This window comes from Ictidomys tridecemlineatus, chromosome 10 (assembly GCF_052094955.1).
Source record: "Ictidomys tridecemlineatus isolate mIctTri1 chromosome 10, mIctTri1.hap1, whole genome shotgun sequence".
Lineage (NCBI taxonomy): Eukaryota > Metazoa > Chordata > Mammalia > Rodentia > Sciuridae > Ictidomys > Ictidomys tridecemlineatus.
The window spans coordinates 99481960-99505919 of NC_135486.1; the positions used below are offsets into that span (position 1 = coordinate 99481960).

A 23960-nucleotide genomic window follows, 5' to 3' on the forward strand; every position below is an offset into this window, starting at 1 on the left:
CTTGAATCATCAATCTGCAAAAATGAAGCTCTGCTGTGGGCTGCACAACTCACACCTGCCCTCCCACGTGCCTGGTCCAGCAGCTGCTATGGAAATAGCATAACATGCTCTTGCACCAAGAATAGCATGAACTCCATGGCCCTCCTTTCTGGGCTGCAGCACCTACTGTCCCTGGTAACCAAGGTCCCATTAGAAAATCTTCAAGGACTTTGAAACCTTTCTGCACAGCAGCCCTACAACGTCCATGTTGTTGGCTTCTCTGTTTGCGGATTATTCACCAAAAGATGTACCAAAAGGTTTGTTTAGGTATGGACAATTCCACAGTCTTTGCTAAATTTTAAGCATGATCACATCTGTCTCTACTAAAACATGAGCCTCACAAACCTTAAAAACCTGAGGCCAGGCCGGGGTTGTGGCTTAGTGGCAGAGCACTTGCCTAGTATGTGTGAGGCACTGGGTTCGATCTTCAGCACCACATACAAAAAATAAACAAATAAAATAAAGGCACATCATCCATCTACAACTAAAATAAAATAAAGAAGGGCTGTTGGTGGAGGAGATCCCCCACTCACTGTCTTGACAGGGTCACAGTGAGAAAAAGTGCTTTATAAGACACAGTTTTAGAATAATGTTAGAAATATTATTTTATTTAGATTCTTAAGTTTAGAAATTCTTAAGTCTTTAGTTGTATAGGTTTCTGATATGTTTTAAGGATGATTCATAAACTTTAGGACATTTTAAATATAAGATTTAAAAGGACTTTTTTAGATGGAAATTTTAAATTAAAAATAAAGTACAAGTGTACTTTAAGTTAATGATTAGTTAGGAGACTTAGAGTCTGGTTAGTTTGGCATTAGTTAATAAGAAAATAACATATCTTGGGAAAAATAGTAAATCTTGGGAAAATCTGAAGGATGTAAATTGGTGACATGTTTTATTGATGATTCTGTACTTTGATGATTGTATGGCTGGGGGTCATATCCTGGAAGGATGTAGATTGGTTTGCTCTCAATCATGGTTAAGGAAATGTCATGTCTTGGCAAAGTTTTAAATTATATAATCAATGACATATTGTGAATCTATAATGATGAGAAAAATTGTAATAAAAAGGGGACCCAGAGAAAGCAACTTTAGCTCTCTCTCTGAAGATTGCTCAAACGGAATGACTCCTGACTCATCTTTTCGCCAACGCCACTCCTCCTTCAGGACTCCCTGGACCCCGGCAGGCTGTGGCTCAAGTGGTAGCGTGCTTGCCTGGCATGCGTGCGGCCCGGGTTTGATCCACAGCACCACATACAAACAAAGATGTTGTGCCTGCCAAAAACTAAAGAATAAATATTAAAATTCTCTCTCTCAAAAAAAAAATAAATGAATAAATAAAGAAAGAAAAAAAAAAGAAAAGAAACCCGAGGCTAAGAAACAGGAAAAGAGACTCACACTTAAGATACAATAGGAGCAATGTACCATTTGGCATTTCCACTGGAACTAGGAGAGGTACCTGGGCAGCTGACAAAATATTGCCTTTTGTGCTTTTCTAACTTAAAGAGATGAGATTCCTCTGGAAAGGGAATGGTTTCTCTACCCTGAATTTTTGGTTCTCATATGACCCAAGAAAACTCACTAGCTAAGGAAGAGTCATACTATCTCAAGCAAAAGTAAAAACACAGGCCATGAAATGTTCCAGCCTCAGAGCAGTACCAATGAGAGCCCTTGAAGGGGCCTACCTCACCATCCTTTCCAGAAGCCCTGGGGCTTCCAAAGACTCTGAGGTAGGTCCCAATCACAAAGGAGTCCCCAGCAAATAATTTACAAAAGCTTATTAATGTGTAAAGAATACTGAAGTCGCTGGTCATCAAAAATTATTTTTGACCTATAAGATGACCTTGGCCAAGCTGATTTCCTGGTTCAGGCTATGGTACTCCTTGATCTGCTCAACATTCTTAGGGATCCAGCCCCTCTGGTACTGGGGTTCTAATTGATGCATGATCTGGAGGTCTAAAGTCAGATCATTGTATTTATTTACAAAGTCCTTGAAGATGACATTGATTTCTGCAATAGTGACCTCTCCTGACTTCACATGCTTATATAGTTTCATGAACCTCTGGTAACTAGGTGAATACAAGTACTCATAGACCTCTGTAAGTGCAAGGGTTTGCCTTTCAGATTCCCCTTTGGGATCACTCAATGACTCTGCAGCTTTCCAGAGGATCTGGAAGATGTGGCTGTCCAGCAGCAAGTATATATTTCCAGCCATTTCCTGGACTTTGGGGTTCAGGTTATAGTGCATCATCTGCTTATAGGCCAAGGACGTTGGCTGGCTCACTCTCATGGCTTCATTTAGTCTTTTGTGGTTCAGGTCTTCTGAGTGTCTTGCTTTAATCTCTCCAAAATCCACTTTGGAAACCATAAGGAAACATGGAAGTTAAACTGCTAGTCATAGTAGCATCTTATTTTTTCCCCAGTATTTCTAATCACTTCCTTTAGAAAACTAGTGAACACCATTGCTGGGATTTTTGTCTCAGTAAGAATTCATCCCAGAGCTCAAGATGGCAGACCAGAGGGAGGCAGAATTCTGTTTTGCTCTGTGATCCAGGTCTCATCTAGTCAGAATACTGCATTTCTGAGAGTATTGAAGAACCTTTTTACAGCTGCTCTTCGCAGAAAACACCAGCACCGTGAGCCCGTGCAGGGCTCTGGGCCTCAGTATTTGAATAGGATGTCCTGCATTATGGAAATGACCCATAGCTTGAAATTCTAGCCCATGCAAGCCTCCGCAAGTGCCTTAGCATAATACCTTATAAACACATCTGCAGATCGCCAAGACTTTACTCTGCTCCCATGCAAGTCACTCAGCTGCTATCCACTCACAGCACAATGCCATCGCCAGGCTCCACCTAACCTCACCAGACATCCTGGCACTGAAAGCAGACCACTGCCATTTTAGCTCAACATTCTCACCATATTAGGTGGAGACAGTTCTCAGATCGGATCTCCAGCAGCCACGAAAAGTCTTGGAACCCTACAAGAGCAGGAAAAATCTTCAGGGTAAAAACAATAACAATCTAGACCTATAGAACTGGAAAGGAAGACATAGGAGCACATGAAAAGACAAGGGAAGAAAGTGCCCCAAACAAATGAAGACACCACATCATTAGAATCATTGGCAGCAACAGCAGAAAAATGATAGAGAAGGAGTTTAGGGTGTATATGGTCAAAATATTCTGTGAACTGAAGGAAGATATAAGAGAGAAAATACAAGCAGTGAAAGGTCACTTCAACAAATTTAGGAAGCAAAAAAATCACCTCAACAGGGAGATAGAGGTTCTTAAAAACAAACAAACAAACAACAACAACAACAACAACAACAACAACAGAAAACACCCAGAAATCCTTGAAGTGAAAGAAACAATAAACCATATTAAAAACTCAAATGAAAGCATCAAAAAATAGAGAAAACCACTTAGAAGATGCAATATCAGACAATGAAGACAAAATATATAATCTTGAAAAGAACATAGACCACACAGTGATAAAGGTAAGAAACCACAAGCAGAACATTCAAGAAATATTGGATAGCATAAAAAGACCAAATTTAAGAGTTAATAAAATAGAGGTCCAAACCAAAGGAATGAACAATCTATTCAATGAAATAATATCAGAAAACATTCAAGACATGAAGAATGAAATGGAAATCCTAATTCAAGAAGCCTTCAGGACACTGAATGCACAAAATCCCAACAAATTCACACCAAGGCACATTATAATGAAAATGCCCAACATACAGAATAAGAAGATAATTTTAAAAGACACAGGAGAAAGGAATCAGAATACATATAGGGGAAAACCAATTAGGAAAATGGCAGATTTTTCAACACACACTGTGAAAGGTAGAAGATCCTGGAACAACATATATCAAGCTCTGAAAGAAAATGGGTGCCAACCAAGAATCTTGTATCCAGCAAAATTAAACTTTAGATTTGAAGATGAAATAAAAACCTTCCATGATAAACAAAAGTTAAAAGAATTATAGCTAAAAAATTGACACTACAAAGCATCCTTGGCAAAATATTCCATGAAGAGGAAACAAAACACAATGAAAATCACCAGAGGGAGGTAGTACCCTAAAGGAAAACTAATCAAAAAAGAAAATCAAGTTACGTTAAATAACAAAAATAAATAAATATGGCTAGAAATACAAACCATGTCTCAATAGTAACCATGGATGTTAATGGCTTTAACTCACCAATCAAAAGACCCAACAATAAGTTGCCTCCAGGACACTCATCTGATGGGAAAAGACATACACAAACTGAAATCGAAGGGTTGGGGAAAATCCTACCACTCACATGGACTGCAGAAGCAAGCAGGGTGTTTCCATTCTTGTATCAAATAAAGTAGACTTAAAGCCAAAGTTAATCAAAAGGGATAAAGATGGACATTACACACTGCTCAAGGAAACCATCCACCAGCAAGACATCACAATCATAAATATATATGCCCCAAACAGTGGTGGAGCTATGTTCATCAAATTCTTCTCAAGTTCAAGAGTCAAATTGATCACAATCTGCATCAAGTGAATACACTTTCTTCTCAGCAGCACATGGATCCTTCTCTAAAATAGACCATATAATATACCACAAAGAACTCTTAGCAAATACAAAAAAGTAGATATACTACCATGTAATTTATTAGATTATAATGGAATGAAATTAGAAATCAATGACAAAATAAAGAATAAAATTTACTCCAACACCTGGAGACTAAACATTATGCTACTGAATGAACATTGGTTTGCAGAAGATATCACAAAGGAGATTAAAAAATTCTTAGAAATAAGAGAACATAGACACAACATATCAAAATCTCAGGGACACTCTGAAAGTTCTAAGAGGAAATTTCATTGCATGGAGTTCATTCCTTAAAAGAAGAAAAAGTCGGGGGCTGGGGATGTGGCTCAGCGGTAGCGAGCTCCCCTGGCATGCGTGCGGCCCGGGTTCGATCCTCCGCACCACATACCAACAAAGATGTTGTGTCAGCCGAGAACTAATAAATAAATAAATATTAAAAATTCTCTCTCTCTCTCTTCCTCCTCTCTCACTCTCTCTTTAAAAAAAAAAGAAGAAGAAAAAGTCAACAAATAAATGACCTCACTTTACATCTCAAAGCCCTAGAAATAGAACAAATCATCAGCAAAAGCAGTAGAAGGCAAGAAATAATTAAAATTAGAGATGAAATCAATGAAATTGAAACAGAAGAAACAATTGAAAAAGTTGACAAAATTAAAAATTGGTCCTTTAAAAAATAAATAAAATTGACAGAACCTTAGCTATGTTAATGATGGAAAGGAGAGAAAGAACTCAAATTAGCATATGTGGTGAAAAAGGTAATATCATAACAGACACTACAGAAATACAGAAGATAGTTAGAAATTATATTGAAATTTTAAACTTCAATAAAATAGAAGATATTGAAGGCATCAACAAATTTCTTAAGTTATACGACATTCCCAGATTGAATCAGAAAAATATACACAGTTTAAACAGACCAATATCGAAAGGTGAAATAGAAGATGCCATCAGAAGCCTACCAACCAAGAAAAGCCTAGGACTGGAGGGATACACAGCCGAGTTCTACAACACCTTTAAAGAAGAATTAATACCAATACTCTTCAATTTATTTCAGGAAATAGAAAAAGAGACAACAGTTCCAAACTCATTCTATGAGGCCAATATCACCCTGATTCAAAAAACAGGCAAGACACATCAAAGAAAGAAACTTTAGACCAATGTCTCTAATGAACATAGATGCAAATATTCTCAATAAAATTCTAGAAAATTGAATACAAAAACATATCAAAAAGATCGTACACCATGATCAAGTGAGTTTCATCCTAGGTATGCAAGGTTGGTTAAACATACGGAAATCAATAAACGTAATTCATCACATCAATTGACGTAAAGAATCATATGATCATCTCAATAGATGCAGAAACAGCATTTGACAAAATACAGCACCCTTTTATTTTCAAAACACTGGAAAAACTAGGGATAACAGGAACATATCTCAACATCATAAAGGCTATCTGCACTAAGCCCCAGGCCAAAATTATTCTAAATGGAGAGAAATTGAAGGCATTCTCTCTAAAAACTAGAACAAGACAGGGATGCCCTCATTCATCACTTCTATTTACATAGTTCTTGAAACACTGGCCAGAGAAATTAGAAAAAAGACCTTAGAAGATGGAAGATCTAACTTTCTTTTGAATAGGCAGAATTAACATTATTAAAATGAAGATACTATGAAAATCACTATGCAGATTTAATGCAATTCTGATCCAGATTCCAATGGCATTCCTCATAAAAATAGAAAAAGCAATCATGAAATTCATCTGAAAAAATTAGAGACCCAGAATAGCTAAAATAATCCATACCAGGAAGAGTGAAGCAAGTGGCATCACTATACCAGACCTTAAATTCTACTACAGAGCAATAGTAACAAAAACAGCATACTATTGGCACCAAATAGACTGGTAGACCAATGGTACAGAACAGAGGACACATAAACTAATCCACAAAACTACAATTATCCTATATTAGACAAAGGTGGCAAGAGCAGGCATTGGAGAAAAGATAGCCTCTTCAACAAATGGTGGTGGGAAATCTTGAAATCAATATGCAACAAAATAAAATTAAAACTTTATCTCTCACCATACACAAAACTCAACTCAAAATGTATCAAGGACCTAGGAATTAAAGCAGGACCCTGCATCTAATAGAAGAAAAAGTAGGCCCTAATCTTCATCACGTGGGATTAGGTCCTAACTTCCTTAATAAGACTCCTGTGGCACAAGAATTATAATCAATAATCAATAAATGGGATAGACTAAAATTAAAATAGTTTCTTCTTACCAAAAGAAACAATTTTTGAGGTGAATAGAGAGCCTTCATTTTGGGAGCAAATTTTTACCATTCACACATCAGATAGAGCACTAATCACTAGGGGATATAAAGAACTCCAAAAGCTAGACACACACAAAAAACCAAATAACCCAATCAATAAATGGGGCAAGGACCTGAAGAGACAATTCTTTGAAGATTATATACAATCAACCAACAAATAAATGAAAAAATGTTCATCATCTCTAGCAGTTACAGAAATGCAAATCAAAACCACTCTAAGATTTCATCTCACTCCAGTCAGAATGGCAACTATTATGCATACACACAACAATAAATGTTGGCAAGGATGTGGGGAAAAGGGTACACTCAGAAAATGCTGGTGGGACTGCTAATTGGTGCAGCCAATATGGAAAGCAGTATGGAGATTTCTTAGAAAATTGGGAATGGAACCACAATTTGACTCAGCTATTTCTCTCCTCAGTTTATACACAAAGGACTTAAAAACAGCATACTACAGGGATACAACCACATCAATGTTTATAGCAGCACAACTTATAATAGCTAAATTGTGGAACCAACCTAGATGTCCTTCAATAGATGAATAGATAAAAAAAAAAACATGTGGCATATTTACACAGTGGAATACTACTCAACAATAAAGAGAATAAAATCGGCATTTGGGTAAATGGATGGAGTTAGAGAAGATAATGCTAAGTCAAATGAGCCAATCCCCCCCCAAAAAATGTTGAATATTTTTTTAAATATAAGAAAGCTGATTCATAGTGGGATAGGGAGGGGGAGCACGGGAGGAATAGAAGTACTCTAGATAGAGAAGAGGGGTGGAAGGGGAAGGAAGTGGGCATTGAGTAATTAATGATGGTTGAATGTGATGATCATTATTGTCCAAGGTACATGTATGAGGACATGAATTGGTTTGAATATGCTATGTATAGAACCAGAGATATGAAAAATTGTTTTCTATATGTATAATAAGAATTGTGATGCATTCTGCTGTCATGTATTTTAAAAATGAAAGCAATTAAAAATTGGACATAAAAATCACTGAGGTTATGAGCATAAAAGATAAAAGAATTCATCCCTCCTCCTCTCAACCCTGCTGTAGGATCATTCATCAGTTTTCCTGATAAAGAACAGACTGTAAGCTCTTGTGTGGAGAGGACAGTTTGAAAATACACATCCATTCCACTACCTACCAAATTCCACTTAGAAATTGTTCAATTCAAAGTGGATCAAAGACTTAGGCACTAAAACAGACACCTTGCACCTAATATAAAAAAATAGGCCCAAATCTTCACCATGTTGACCTAGGATCTGATTTTTTAAATAAGACTCCTAAAGCACAAGAAATGAAATCAAGAATCAATAAGTTGGATGGATTCAAGTTAAAAAGATTTTTCTCAGCAAAGAAAACAATTAATAACATGAAGAGAGAGCCTACAGCTTGGGAGAAAATCTTTACCACATTCACCTCTGAAAAAGCATTGATCTCTAGGATATAAAATGAACTCAGAAAACTTAACACACACAAAAAAAATAACCCAATCAATAAATGAGCTAAGGAAATGAACAGAAACTTCACAGAAGAAGAAATACAATTAATAAAAAATATATGAAAAAGTGTTCAACATCTCTAGCAATTAGAGAAATGTAAATCAAAATTACTCTAAGATTTTATCTCACTCCCATAAGAATGGTAATCAACAAGAATACAGGCAACAGTAAATGTTGGCGAGAATGTTGTGCAAAAGGTACACTCATATATTGCTGGTGGGACTGCAAATTGGTGTAACCACTATGGAAAGCAGTATGGAGATTCCTCAGAAAACTGGGAATGGAACTACCATATTACCCAGCTATCCCACTCCTTGGTTTATACCCAAAGGACTTAAAATCGGCATACTATATGATACAGCCACATCAATGTTTATAGCAACTCAATTCACAATAGCTAGACTATGGAACCAATCTAGGTGTCTCTCAATAGATGAATGGATAAAGAAAATGTGGTATATATACATATGTATATATATATATATATATATATATATATATATATATATATATAATATACAATGAATATATATATATATATATATTCATGGTATATTACTCAGCTTTAAACAAGAGTGAAATTATGGCATTGCCAGTAAATGGTTGGAGTTGGGGAATACCATGCTAAGCGAAAAAAGGCAATCTCACAAAACCAAAGGCAAAATGTTTTCTTTATTATGTGGATGCTAATTCACACTAAGTAGGGGTTGAGGGGGTGGGGGCAGTAGGGAGGAATAGGGTTATTTTAGATTAGGTAGAGAGAAGTGATGGGATTGGAAGGGGGGAAGGATAGTAGAATGAAACACAAATTATTACTGTATGTATATATGTGACTATATGACCAATATGTTTCTGCAACATGTACATTAGAAAAATGAAATTATATCCCATCTATGTATGATATATCAAAATGCATAAATGCATTCTAGTATCATGTATAACTAATTAAACAAATAAAAAAAGATCATAATCAGTAGGAATGAGGAGATTAGAAAAGGAACCTGATAGTTATGGTAGCTGGGAAGTGGAAAAATAGCCACACCAGTGGCAAATGACACTTGGGGCCTGAGAACACAGACCCTGAGGCCTTAGCAGATGTGAGCTTAGCCAGGTCTAGCACACAAGAGCTCTAGCTGCTAGGGTCACCATAGACCTGGAGGCAGAGATGGAAGAGAAAGTAGGATCAAAGTTTGTTTAAGAAGCAGTTGGTGAGTGTCTACCTCCACCATGGAGGAAAAAGAGGGCTGCTCTCCACCTGGCAAGGGGCAGGAAGGATCACCTGCAGGGCTTTCAGGCCTGGAGGCTACTTCTAGATACACACCTGTCTTGGGCAGCTACAGAGGACAGGGAATATTCAATCTATGGACAAAGAGGACTACACAGCCACTAGGATAGGAAAGCAGGAGTAAAAGTGGGGACCCACCCTCCTTCTTCCCCTCTTGGCTCTAGAAACCTGGCATCAGGAAGAGGCTGCAAATGTGACCAACCCATAAGAGAAGCCCTTAAGGACCAGGTCAATTCAAGGGCAGCCACAGAGCCCCATGGACCTTGTCCCAGAAGCACTCAGTCTGTCAATTCACTTGTGGGGACTATCTTCATAGACACAGATAAACAAAAATCTCTAACTGGAATAGGAAAAGCTTTAAAGTGGGAAACATACAAAGACTTCAACAGGGCTGCTGTAGCTCAGTGGCAGAGTGTTTACCTGGCAAACACTCTTGGCTTGGGCTGGGATTGTAGCTCACTGGTAGAGTGCTTGCCTAGCACAGGAGAGACACTGGATTTGATCCTTAGACCCATGTAAAAATAAACAAAATAAATATATTTTGTCTATGTATAACTGAAAAATATTTAAAGGAAAAGAAAGAAGAAAATAAAAGGTAAGCATAGGTTGCATCCACAGCATACAAAAAAGAAAATACAGAAAGAAAGATAAACAAGCCAACAGGATGAAACAGGAAACTATGCAAGGAAAAGGAACAAGAAAACCTTTAAAAATACCAATAATCTCTGAAAGAAAACATACTGTAACGCGAACCATGAGAATAGCATAGTATATAAATGAATCTTCAAGTAAAAAAGGAGTACCTTTAAATTAAATATATATGAGAACTGAAATGAAAACTTCAATGCCCAGGCTGCAGGAGGATGTTGAGGAGAAGGCTCAAGAACTCCTGGCCCTGTTCTGGCTTTTGCATATTGCTTAGTATTTCAGTTTATCATTTATTCAGCTTGAAGTATTGCATCTCTGAGTCCCCTTTCTCCTGCTGAACACAGTTCTCAGTAGGGGCAGGGGTTTTCATGTCCCCCCTCCCACCCAGGGGGGCCTGGCAATACCTGGATACACATTTGCCTTTAAGAAGAGAATGGACAAGACCAGCAGTACCTTCCCGGTGGGGACCAGGCACACTGCTCAACATCCTATGTTGTACAGGATGGCCTCCACCACACAAAATGGCCTTGTCCCCAAAATGCAATAGTGCTAAAGTCAGGAAATCACATCAGAATTACATTAGACAGTGGTTTTTAAAAGTGAATTATTACTATGATGATTTTTTTTTTGGTCATGGGGAGTGAACCTCAGTGCACCCAACCACTGAGACACATCCATGGCCTTTTCTTAAACCTTATTTTGAGAAAGGGTTTCATTAAGTTGCTCAAGCTGGCCTTGAAATTGTGATCCTCTTGATTTGGCTTCCCAAGTCTCTGGGATTTTAGGGGTGTGGCACCACACCTGTCTTAAAAGTTTTTTTTTTTTTATGGTAGTAAACTCAATATACCATTTCAACTATTTTCCAGAATACACAATGTGTCAATGATATCACATTGTCACACAACCAAATTTCAGGATGCTTTTCTTCTTGCAAAACTGAAACTCTGTCTTCATTAAACACTAAACTCCCCTCCCCTGGCCTCTGGCAAGCCACGCCATTTTGTCTCTGAATGTGAGGATGCTAGGGACCTCATGGGTAGAATCACATGGTAGTTGTCCTTTTGCACTCTGCTTTGTTTATTAGCTCAATGTCTTCAGCATGGGTCTGCACTGCAGCACGTGACTGAGCCTGCCTCCATGGCAAGGCTGAGCAACCTGCATAAGTGCCACCTCTCCTTCCTTCATTCACCCTTCCACAGTCCCCTGGATTCACTGAGTCTTTTCTCTAGCTGCCTTCAAGACTGTCTTTCTTTGGTGCTAAGCAGCTGTGACTGTGCTGGATGTGAGGATCAAGCACAATCCTCCATCTTTCCTCTGGACTCTTTCTCCTCTTTACTCACCTGGTTTTCACCCACAGACCTCAGAAACTCGGTTCTGCTCTTTTCCCCTCTGCTCCTTCTCTGTGTGAGCATGACATTTCTACTGCCCAGTCCTCTGGTTCTTGGCCATTTTCTTCTGCTGCCTCCAAGTAGTTGCTGAGCCATCAGAAGAGTCTCCATCTCCCAGGTATTGTCTTCCCACTCAGCTATTTTCTTCTTTTCTTTTTTTAAGAAAGAAAGAGAGAGAGAGAGAGAGAGAGAGAGAGAGAGAGAGAGAGAGAGAGAGAGAGAAGAGAAGAGAAGAGAAGAGAGAGAGGAAGAGGAAGAGAATTATTTAATATTTATTTTTTAGTTTTTGGTGGACACAACATCTTTATTTTATTTTTATGTGGTGCTGAGGATCCAACACAGTGCCCCACACATGCCAGGTAAGCACGTTACTGCTTGAGTCACATCCCCAGCCCCAACAGCTATTTTCTTAAAACCCATAGTTTCCACTGATCTTTTGAAATTCCCCATCTGTAACATTGTCCACTTTTTCTGAAGATCCCTTACAATATTCCTCACACTTGTTCATTTATAATATTTTATTTTTTAGTTGTAGTTGGACACAATACCTTTATTTTATTTATTTATTCTTATGTGGTGCTGAGGATCAAACCCAGGGCCTCCCACGTGCTAGGTGAGCTCTCTAGGGCTGAGCCACAACCCCAGCCCCCTCACAGTTGTTCTTAACACCCTCTCTGAATCCTTCCACCTGGGCCATCTATGCATTTCACCCCTTATTTTCTCCCTGGCAATGCAGCAGCCTCTTCTCAGGTCAGGGTTATGATGGAGAGGGGCCAGGACTTTTCTGTAGCTTTAGTGAGACTCAGTTCATGGAAACATTTTATCCTTTGACAGCAGGGTCATGGCACCCCTGGCAGAAGCCAGAATATGAGGCATCCACAGCAACTGGCTCCTATCTCCTACTTCATCCTTCAGCAATCTCTGTGTATCCATGTCTCAGGAACACTTGTGTCATGTTGTACTTTATATTATTCATTTAGTTTTTCCAGATGGGATTCTACTAAGTTGCCCAGGCTGGCCATAGGCTCTTGGGCTCAAGCAACCCTCCTGCCTCAGCTTCCCAAGTAGCTGGAACGACAGTGCTGCCATGGTGCCTGGTTACATGAAGTTATTTAAAGTCAGGGTATTAAGAAAAACAGAATTTAACCACACCTGCAATGACATACATGCCAGGAAAGTGACAGGAACAAGTGGTGGGTGACAAGACTATTGTTTTATTTTTCCCCAGTGTGTGCTCAGCCTTTCTCTGACAAGTTCTTATCTGTGTAATCAGAAAAAAAATCATGATAAATGGCTACAAAATCTCTGACAATAAAACCCTAGCATACCTCTAAGATGTGCCCCAGATGTGGTGGAGGTCACTGTGTAGGACATATGGAGAGCAGGTGCTGAGGCAGAGGATAGAGCACAGTGAGGTCAGGTCACCCTCCAATAAGTAGAATCTGCCATTTTCAACCAGGAAGAGAAGGACCAGACCCATTCTGAGTCTTCTCCTCACAGGTCAGCCTTCAGACAGGGTGGCCCCACCCCTTCCTTTCAGAAAAGGTCCCATCTGATTTTTCAAACACTCCCATAGGCTTTTTTTCACTTGATGCAGGGGGAAAAGAAGAGGCACAAGACATGGAGTGCATGCCTTCAAGTCTGGAGGACCCGTTGGGAAGGAGACCAATGCCTTGAGGTAGGGGAGCTGTGGGGAGGGTCCCATTGGCCCCACTTCTCCCCCTCCCCAGAATGCTGGGATCTGGGGCAGCAGGAGCACATTGGTTCTTAGTCCCAAATCCTACAGTGAGGGGTGTTCAGGGGGCTTCTGAATGCTAATGAGAGCTCAAGGACAAACTCCAAAAGAGCTCCAGCTATGTCGCCAAGTCACAGGGTGGATGAGGGGGCGATGATGGGCTCCCCACATTCTTTCCACTCTGTCCAGTCCCAGAAAGAACTCAAGTGCTTAAGAACTCCAGTGCTTGGAATGAGGATCACAGGGGCAATGAGGAGTGGGGGATTCCCAAGAGGTCCTGCAGGAACCAAAGGGATGGAAAGGTCATCCTACCTCCTGCACCTGCCTCACTCAGTCATACATACTTCTTGCCTATAATAGGTCAGGGGAACCTGCCTTACCACACCAGAGCTGATGGTCAATGTGGGAAGCCTGATTCCTCTTCCTCTCCCAGGTCCAGGCTGTGCCAGGGCTGTGCTTTCCCTTTGTAAATTATAGGCGCTCAGACAACAGAATAAAACTGCTGGAACTGGGTGAAGAAGTTCTTCAGGTTGATGGGGTTCCAGGTCTGCAGGATGCAAAAGATGTGGCCAAGCATTATCTAGATTGCCATCTGCTTCCCCTTTTTCAACTCCTTTCTCATCAGTAAAGGGGTTCTTGATTTTCTGGAATGTGCCAGGAGGTTTCATGCAAATTATATCCTCATAGTGATACCAGTCTATGGGTGATAGCAAGAAAAGGAAGCAGAAGTATCTTGATTTTTCCTCCTTTTCTTCCTTTTGCACTAAAAAGAACAAAGATATTAATCTTGGTTCTTAGGATTACTAAAGCCTGCCCCATGTTTTCCTCCCATTCCACATCCCTTCAATTTCTTAATTACAGCAAGCTTAGCTCTGCTGAACCACTTGCATCTGTCACCCTTGCAACTTCTTTACCTGGGTGGAACTGAATTAAGAAACCAGGGATGGAGGGAGAGTTAGCCAAGGAGCAAGAGGCCAGACAGAGAGCCTCCTGTAGAGTGGTTGGAGATGTCACTGTGAAATCACTCTGGGACACTACAACATTCATGGGCTTCCCCCTGTGACACTTTTTATTGTGTGTCACAAGCAGCAAAATTAGAATAAAGGAGAGGAGGAGACTGAATAGTGCAGAGGAGCAGAGAGGCTGCTCCTGTGCCCTGGAAAGCTTGGGCAGCTCCCAGGCAAGGCTCCAGCCTTGGGAAGAGGAACACTTCCTGTGAGGAGCAGGCCACTGGGACACTGCTCCCAAGGGCTGTGATGGCCTAGAGGAGGTGCTGATGGGCCACCAAAGGCAAGTGGTTTGTACATCCTGAGTCCTGGCTGTATGTGGTGAAGCCCTTCCACCTAGACAGCTGGGGGTGAACACATACCTGCCCCTGCATCCCCAATCCTGGGGCTAGGCCATCAAGAGAAGGAAAGAACTTGGTACATCTGTGCCTGGGGTGTGCAGCTTCCTTCTGGGTTTGTCAGCAGCTCCTCCAAGAATCCTAGCTGACCTTACTGAAGAACTGTCCAGATGCCTGCAACAGCCCCCCAGGCACCCAGAGGGCTGCTAGCCTGATTGGGAGTCAGTGCCCACTTTGTGAAGTCGAAAGGATTTAAGAGATTTTCTCTTTTTACGGTGCTGAGAATGGGACTTAGGGACTCACACAAGAAAGAGATTTAAAGACAGAAACTTCTCTGTCTCCCAAGGGCCACCAAATCACCCAAGATGTTGTTAACATGTGGAGTGACTTGGCAGTCTAGGTGGGCCCCCGTGTCCTCATTTCCACAAGCTCCCTGAAGGCCAGTGCTATGAGTCCAGGCCCAGTCATGAGCACGAGATATTGTAGCAATTGGTGGTCCCCTCCACGACAACTCAGGGTCACCTGGAAGCCTGAGATTGACTGGAGAGGCTGGGGTCTGCTACCCTCAATGGTCACCATCAGCATCCTGATGGTTCCAAGAAGTTGCTGAAAGTACAACATCAAACCAGAACAGGTTCAAGAAGGGACACAAACCCTCAGCCCTTCCCAGAGTCCCTGAAATGTCAGCCCTTAACTCAGGTGGTTCTACCTTCATACTGAGCCACTAAGTTACATGGGCCTCTTTGAGATCCATGAACCATCAGGGCACAAGAGGGCCCTGTCGTATGACACTGGAAGCATGACAGAGGCAGGCTGACACATCATGAGACATGTCAAGGACAAATCCAGCAAGGAGGGCACAGTGGGAGGTCAGAGGCCACCCTGACTCAAAGGCTTCCTAAAGGCAGCCTGGGGCTGAGTCTGAAAGATGCAGAAGTTCTAATCCAGCCTGCCTTCCTTCGCCATGACTCCCAGATCTTTGTGCACAAAAATGAGCACTTCCTCCCAATGCCTCCTGCTCACCTAAAATGAAAGCTGAAATCCAGCACAGAAAAAACCCATGAGGTTCAGGCCTGCTCACCTAGTGCAAGTAACAGATCTGGAGGTGAGTGGGGCCTAAACACAGGCAGTGATGCTCGCAGCACCTAGGGGCAGCCCTGAGTACAGAACAACTGAACCTGGATACCTCTGAGTGGGACACAGTAGGACATAGGAACATGGGAGCCAGGAGCCAGGGTGGGTAAGGACAGGAGGGCTTGGAAAAGGCACTCCATCTGCTCAGTAAACACCTTCTGTAGGCCTCTGCCTTAGGACAAATGGTGCATCAAGGTTGAGGTGACAGAGCAGGACATGGGCAGGAGGCCAAGGTCTATACAGAAGTGCAGAGAAGCCAAGACCCATGGCATGGTCCATACAAGGAATGGAGAGACTTCAACATCAACAAGGGGGTGAAGCATCAGGGATAGTGACAGGCCAGCAACACAGATAGGGAAGGTCAGTCCTCATGCAAGTTGGCAGTGGGACATGGACACCAAGAGCAGGTGGGCAATGAAGTTTCCTATGGAGGCCTAAGTGGAAGAAGCTGACAGGTGGGGGCTTTGTGTTCTCCAAGACCCCAGGGCCAGCTGACTCCTTCCTGTAGCAGGTAAGGGCTATGAGGAGGTTACCCTGAGGACATTGAGACTCTCACCTGGCAGGTGCTTGGCACATCCTTTTAGCAACCTGATATCACCAGAGCCTTCCTGTGTGAGGGCCTCCGGGCAGAGCCACAGGGACATGCACTGACAGCACTGACACACCTGTCCAGATCGACCTCCTTGCTTGTACAGACAGCATGACAGGTGTTGTGTGTGGGAGAGGATTCCATCAATAAGAGCTGTGGCTTTAAGAAGCAATGAGAACCATTGGTAGCACATGCCTATAATCCCAGTGGCTCAGGATGCTGAGACAGGAGGATTAAAATTTCAAGGTCAGCCTTAGCAATTTAGCAAGGCCCTCAGCAACTTATTGAGGACCTGTCTCAAAATAAAACATAAAGCTGGGGTTATTGCTCAATGGTAGAGTGCTTGCCTCACATGTAGGCATTGGGTTAAATCCTCAGCACCACATATATAAATAAATAAGATAAAAGTATTGTGTTCATCTACAACTAAAAGAAAAATATTAGAAACAAAATATAAAAAGGTCTGAGCAAGTGGCTTAGAGGTGAATGTGCTTCTGGTTTAAATCCCTGGTATAAAGAAAAAGAACATAAAATTTAAAAAAAAAAGTAATGAGCTATCCCCTAAGTAAAGATGGGCCAGCTGGCAAAGGAGTTGGTCAGGGATCCAAGGGACAGGATGCTGCACCAACCCTCTTGAAGGTGCCATGGCCTCTGTGCTGTGCTGAGCCCTGGAGAGCATGCCATTACACTGGACCTTCAGCTGCCTCCACCCACAGATTGCAGCACAGCAACATCCAGCCTCACCACACACCACACTAGCCAGGTGACCCTGGTGGCTTACTAAGCCACCATGTGCCCTAGTTTACCCATCTCTTAAGTGGGACAGATGTCCCTACCTCACAGGATTACCATGAAAATGACCCAGAGGGACAAAGCATGTCTAGAGTCATGGAAAGTTGTCTTGTTTAGCAGGAAACTGAGGCTGTGTAATCAGCAGCAGGGTGTCCCTTTCCAATACAAGCACAGCCCAAATCCCAGTCATTATGCACAGAAAGTCTTCAGGGCCACCTATTAACAGTGCTAGGTGGATGCAGGTGAGTGTTGAATCTTTGTGGTAAGTTCCCTGACCCCTCCCTTGTCCTGGGAAATCTCCCTAAAGCTCCCTGTTCTCACCCTGCACCCTCCAAGCCTTGTGCAATCACCTCTGCTCCAGCTCTGGGATCAGCCCTTGTGGGCTCCTCAAACCACTGATTCTCACCTCACGGTTACAGCAAGTTGGGGGCCAGGCTGCACAGCCTGTCAGAGCCAATGAGGTTTTGGGGGAAATCTTTCCCTCTGTACTGAAAGAGCACTATTGTCCCCTGGATGAAGCAGTGAGGCACTTGCTGTGGATGCCTTAATGTGACCAAGGAGTGGAATGGTCCAGAGCATGAAAGGTAATGACCAGGAAGGTAAGGAGGTAGGCAGGCAGGCAGAGCTGCATCTAGACTTTAGGCCTACCATCTGGGTGCCTAGATTGAGTCTCACCTACAGCCTCAGAATTTATTGGTGATGTGAGCAATAAATTCCACTTAACCAGTTTGAATTGCATTTTTGGTAATTTGTAACCAAAAGATTTCTAATGGTAAAAATAATAAAACCTCAGATTAGGTTGTTTTCTTCTCACAGAAGTGAAAACTAATTCCAGGTAACCAATGTCTCAACTTCCAGGATAAAATGGATGCCAGGGTCTTGTAGATACCTGCAGGTCATTGCATGGCACAGAGGACCCTCTAGGCTTATCAGAGCACACACCCTGCCTGAACCTTAGAACAACTTCCACCTACCCCCTAGGAGGAGAGTGGTCAGCAGGGAGGCTCTTACCAGCAGACCTTTAAGAGGGCAGGCACCCTGGGGTGGGGCTTGCAGGTTCCCTGAGGAGGGCCTTGTTGTACCCTCTATGAAACAGGGGGCTGAAGACCACAGAAAATGCAGAGGTGGGCCAGGAAAGTCCCTCGGAGGAACCCCAACCAGTTTCTGGAAGACAACTGCCACGGCAAGGTTTATGGCCAGTGATTGCCCCCTGTGCACCCAGACCCCCTTGGCCATTCCTGGGCAGCAGCAGGCTGCCCCTTTCCAATACAAGCACAGCCCAAATCCCTGATGGACAGAACTGCAGTGGCTCAGGTGGTCCAAAATCCTCTGTTAGTCACCACTTATCTCCTCTCCAAACTGCCTTCTGCACTTCCAGGAATGGGCTTGTGTCCTCCTGAGAATTAAGGGTGCATCACAGTGGCTTCCACCACCACTAGGTGTCGCTGGGTGGGACCCAAAGCCTTTTATTTATAGAGGTACAGGAGTATATCAGGGGAGCTTTTTTTTTTTTTTTTTGAAGAATCTTAGAAACACATAATTTGATACATATAGCATTCACCAATATTTACTACAACTCTGAGAGAACTGTCTTACATTAAATTATTTTATCCATCTGGTATGTCTTTCACATCAGAGCTTATGTCCCAATCCTTTTTAATTTTCTTTTCTTTTTTCTTTTTCTTTTTTGAGAGAGAGAGAGAGAGAGAGAGAGAGAGAGAGAGAGAGAGAGAGAGAGGAGATAATTTTTTTGAATTCTTTTTTTTTTTTTTTTTTTTTTTAGTTTTCGGTGGACACAACATCTTTGTTTGTATGTGGTGCTGAGGAACTTACCTCGACATTGTAAAAGGTATCTATGCTAAGCCTCAGGCTAGTATCATTCTGAATGGAGAAAAATTGAAGGCATTCCCTCTAAAATCTGAAACAAGACAGGGATACCCTCTATCACCACTTCTATTCAATATAGTTCTCGAAATACTGGCCAGAGCAATTAGACAGAGGAAAGAAATTAAAGGCATAAAAATAAGAAAAGAAGAACTTACATTATCACTAATGCGGATGACATGATTCTATACCTAGAAGACCCAAAAGGGTCTACAAAAAAACTACTAGAACTAATAAATGAATTAAGCAAAGTGGCAGGATATAAAATCAACACGCATAAATCAAAGGCATTTCTGTATATCAGCGACAAAATTTCTGAAACGGAAATGAGGAAAAACACTCCATTCACAATATCCTAAAAAAAAAATAAAATACTTGGGAATCAACCTAACAAAAGAGGTGAAAGATTTATATAATGAAAACTACAGAACCCTAAAGAGAGAAGTAGAAGAAGATCTTAGAAGATGAAAAAATATACCCTGTTCATGGATAGGCAGAACTAACATCATCAAAATGGCAATATTACCAAAAGTTCTCTATCAGTTTAATGCAATGCCAATCAAACTCCCAATGGCATTTCTTGTAGAAATAGATAAAGCAATCATGAAATTCATACGGTAAAATAAAATATCCAGAATAGCAAAAGCAATTCTAAGCAGGAAGTGTGAATCGGGGTATAGCGATACCAGATTTTAAACTATATTACAGAGCAATAGTAACAAAAACAGCATGGTACTGGTACCAAAACAGGCAGGTGGACCAATGGTACAGAATAGAGGAAACAGAGACTAATCCACAAAGTTACAGCTATCTTACATTTGATAAAGGGGTAAAAGCATGCAATGGAGGAAGAACAACATCTTCAACAAATGGTGTTGGGAAAACTGGAAATCCATATGCAACAAAATGAAACTGAATCCCCTCCTCTCCCCATGCACAAAAGTTAACTCAAAATGGATCAAGGAGCTTGATATCAAATCAGAGACTCTGCGTCTGATAGAAGAAAAAGTTGGCTCCGATCTACATATTTTGGGGTCAGGCTCCAAATTCCTTAATAGGACACCCATAGCACAAGAGTTAATAAGAAGAATCAACAAATGAGATTTAAAATAAAAAGTTTTTTTCTCAGCAAGAGAAACAATAAGAGAGGTAAATAGAGAGCCTACATCATGGGAACAAATTTTTACTCCTCACACTTCAGATAGAGCCCTAATATCCAGAGTATACAAAGAACTCAAAAAATTAGACAATAAGATAACCCAATCAAAAAATGGGCCAAGGACCTGAACAGATACTTCTCAGAGGAGGACATACAATCCATCATCAAGTACATGAAAAAATCCTAACCATCTCTAGCAGTCAGAGAAATTCAAATCAAAACCACCCTAAGATACCATCTCACTCCAGTAAGATTGGCAGCCATTATGAAGTCAAACAACAAGTGCTGGCGAGGATGTGGGGAAAAGGGTACTCTTGTACATTGCTGGTGGGACTGCAAATTGGTGCGGCCAATGTGGAAAGCAGTATGGACATTCCTGGGAAAGCTGGGAATGGAACCACCATTTGACCCAGCTATTGCCCTTCTCAGACTATTCCCTGAAGACCTTAAAAGAGCGTACTACAGTGATACTGCCACATCGATGTTCATAGCAGCACAATTCACAATACCTAGACTGTGGAACCAACCCAGATGTCCTTCAATAGATGAATGAATAAAAAAATGTGGCATTTATACACCATGGAGTATTACACAGCACTAAAAAATGTCAAAATCTTGAAATTTGCAGGGAAATGGATGGCACTAGAGCAGATTATGCTTAGTGAAGCTAGCCAATCCCTAAAAAACAAATATCAAATGTCTTTTTTGATATAATGAGAGCAACTAAGAACAGAACAGGGAGGAAGAGCAGGAAGTAAAGATTAACATTAATCAGAGACATGAGGTGGGAGGGAAAGAGAGACAAAAGGGAAATTGCATGGAAATGGAGGGAGACCCTCATTGCTATACAAAATTACATATAAGAGGTTGTGAGGGGAATGGGAAAATAAACAAGGAGAGAAGTGAATTACAGTAGAAGGGGTAGAGAGAGAAGATGGGACAGGAGGGGATGGGAGGGGGGATAATAGAGGATAGGAAAGGTAGCAGAATACAACAGTTACTAATAGGGCATTATGTAAAAATGTGGATGTATAACCGATGTGATTCTACAATCTGTATTTGGGGTAAAAATGAGAGTTCATAACCCACTTGAATATAATGTATGAAATATGATATGTCAAGAGCTTTGTAATGTTTTGAGCAACCAATAAAAAAAATAAAATAAAATAAAATAAAATATTTCTGGCAAAAAAATGACAATATTACCAAAAGTACTCTATAGGTTTAATGCAATGCCAATCAAAATCCCAATGACATTTCTCACAGAAATAAAAAATTAATCATGAAATTGATCTAGAAAAATAAAAGACCCAGAATAGCAAAAGCAATACTAAGCTGGAAGAGTGAAACAGGAAATATAGTGATACCAGATTTTAAACTATACTACAGAGAAATAGTAACAACAAAACAAAAAAGCATGGTACTGGTACCAAAACAAGCGGGTAGACCAATGGTACAGAATAGAGGACACAGGACCAATCCACAAAATTACAACTATCCTATATTAGACAAATGAGCTAAAATCATGAAATGGAGAAAGGATACCATCTTCAACAAATGGTGCTGGGAGAACTGAAAAGCCATATACAACAAAATAAAATTGAATCCCTGTCTCTGACCATGCACAAAAGTTAACTCAAAATGGATTAAGGATCTAAGGATTAAACCAGAGACTCTGCATCTAATAGAAGAAAAAGGTGGCGCTAATCTCCACCTTCTGGGGTCGGGCTCCAAATTCCTTTATAGGACACCTATAGCACAAGAGTTAAAATCAAGAATCAACAAATGGGATAAATTCAAACTAAAAAGTTTTTTTCTCAGCAAAAGAAATAATATGTGAGGTAAATAGGGAGCCTACATCCTGGTAACAAATTTTTATCCCTCACAGTTCAGATAGAGCTCTAATTTTTAGAGTATATGAAGAACTCATAAAGATAAACAACAAAAAAATAAATAACCCAATCAACAAATAGGCCAAGGACCTAAACAGACACTTCTCAGAGGAGGATATACAATCAATCAACAAATACACGAAAAACTGCTCACCATCTCTAGCAATCAGAGAAATGCAAATTAGAACTACTCTAAGATACCATCTCACTCCAGTAAGAATGGTAGCCATTATGAAGTCAAACAACAAATGCTGGCGAGGATGCAGGGAAAAAGGGTACACTTGTACATTGCTGGTGAGACTGCAAATCGGTGCAGCCAATTTGGAAAGCAGTATGGAGATTACTTGGGAAGCTAAGATAGGAACCACCATTTGACCCAGCTATTCCCCTTCATAGAGTATACTCAAAAGACCTAAAAAGAGCATACTACAGGGACACAACCACATCAATGTTTATAGCAGCACAATTCACAGTAGCTAGACTGTGGAACCAACCTAGATGCCTTTCAATGGATGACTGGATAAAAAAAAATGTGGCATTTATACACAATAGAATATTATGCAGCACTAAAAAATAACAAGATCAGGGCTGGGGATGTAGCTGAAGCGGTAGCGCACTCTCCTGGCGTGCATTGGCCCGGGTTCGATCCTCAGCACCACATACAAACAAAGACACTGTGTCTGCTGAATAATTAAGTCCTTTGGGTTGAACTTAGCCATCAAAATAAAAGAAATACAGAACTTTCCCATAAGGTTAGCAATCAAAAGCAGATATTTGCAAGAGCATACCTCTTGAATGAGAAAAAAAAGTCCCATTTCCTGTCCCTTAAGGGCATTTTATCCAAAAGGATAAAAATCCCCCATACTTATAAGGAAGTCATAGGGTGTTACTGCATAGACACGTTCATATTTTTCCAATTGAGGTTATTTATATTAAAAAAAACTCTGAACAATCACTCTGCTGATGACTGCTTAATCTTTGAGTGACTCCACTTGCCAAACTACTTCATTTTTTGTTGTTGTTTTGTTTTCCATCTAAGTGCTTCTGTTTTCCCATAAAATAATATGCTTGTTGGTAAGCTGGTCTCCAACCCTGAAGTCATTTTTCATGTGCAGGAACCACTGACAGCCAGCTCCTGAGTGCAGTCATGCTGTGGATTTGACATGACTTGCCTCCACTGGAACACAAAGGCACAAAAAGCCACCCTGTGGCTGCCTGAGGTGGGGTGGGGCAGAGTCCACAGAAGGTTCTTCTTTTTCCTTGGCTACCTAACATCTCCTCCCACCACTCCACATTTGTTGCCAACCCGGGCTTCACCCCTTTCTGCTGCTACAATTCCCTTTGGAGAGTGGGTTGTTGAGTGAAAAAAAAAATTATGTAAAACACTTACCAACACACTCTCTGGGAGACTGGGATCAGTCTTTAATGATAAAACATCAGGAACCCTGCAGGCTGGTGTCTTTTACGGGTTTGCACCACACACAAGTGAACATGGGTATGGATGGAAAAAGAAGAGCTACCCGGAGCATCCAGAGACAGCACACTGAAGATGGATTGTGGCTAGGTGTTTTTACCTCCACTAGTTGTAAATTACATTTCTTCTTCTTTTTTTTAAGTTGTAGATGGACACAATATCTT

At 41.0% G+C, this 23960-nt stretch overlaps 1 pseudogene; it reads right to left on the reverse strand.

Annotated features, from left to right (window-relative positions):
- LOC101974746 (E3 ubiquitin-protein ligase RNF213-like) overlaps window positions 1-23960 on the reverse strand; it is a 102012-nt pseudogene that overhangs the window by 25955 nt on the left and 52097 nt on the right.